This window comes from Triticum dicoccoides, chromosome 5B (assembly GCF_002162155.2).
Source record: "Triticum dicoccoides isolate Atlit2015 ecotype Zavitan chromosome 5B, WEW_v2.0, whole genome shotgun sequence".
In the NCBI taxonomy this organism is placed as follows: Eukaryota; Viridiplantae; Streptophyta; class Magnoliopsida; order Poales; family Poaceae; genus Triticum; species Triticum dicoccoides.
In genome coordinates this window covers 94,290,994-94,291,752 of record NC_041389.1, presented here as the reverse complement: position 1 = coordinate 94,291,752, position 759 = coordinate 94,290,994, and positions in this window count along the sequence as shown.

Below are 759 nucleotides of genomic sequence, written 5' to 3'. Positions count from 1 at the left end.
GCTGCAGCACCACCCCACCGCCCCGGAGCCGTGCGGCCCCGTCGCCACCACCGCCCGGCGCCTCCTCCGTCCGGCCAGCGCCACCCCGCCGCCCCAGAGTTGCGGCCCCGTCGCCACCACCACCCGGCCAACGCCCCTCCGTTGGCGAGCAACCCCACCGCCCCTAGGCCCTGCCGGCGTGCCGCAGGCCTCCCACCCTTGCCGCAGGTGAGCCCTGGTCGCACCCCTCTTCTCCTATTTTTTCCTATTTTTTCTATTTTTTAGTTTAGATTACTTTTAGTTTAGTTTAGATTACTTTTAGTATGCTTTTATATTTAGTTTAGTTTAGATTAATTTTAGTTTGATCTTAGGTTTAGGTTAGTTTTAGGTTTATGTTTAGTAATGAAAAAAACTAAGAATAAGTAGAAGAAGAGGAGAAGAAGAATAGCTTGGTTTAGGTGTAGTTTTTTCCTGTTTTGTTTTAGGTTAATTAGTTCTAGGTTTAAGAAGAGGAAAAGGAGGAGGAGAAGAAGAAGAAGAGGAGGAGGAGGAGGAGGAGAAGAAAGAAGAAGAAGAAGAAGAAGAAGAAGAAGAAGAAGAAGAAGAAGAAGAAGAAGAAGAAGAAGAAGAAGAAGAAGAAGAAGAAGAAGAAGAAGAAGAAGAAGAAAGAGGAGAGGAGGAGGAGGAGAAGAAGAAAGCTAGAGGAGAGGAGGAGAAGAAGAAGACCACCGACACCCCGACCCCAACCACCGACACCCCGACACCTGACACCCCGACCAC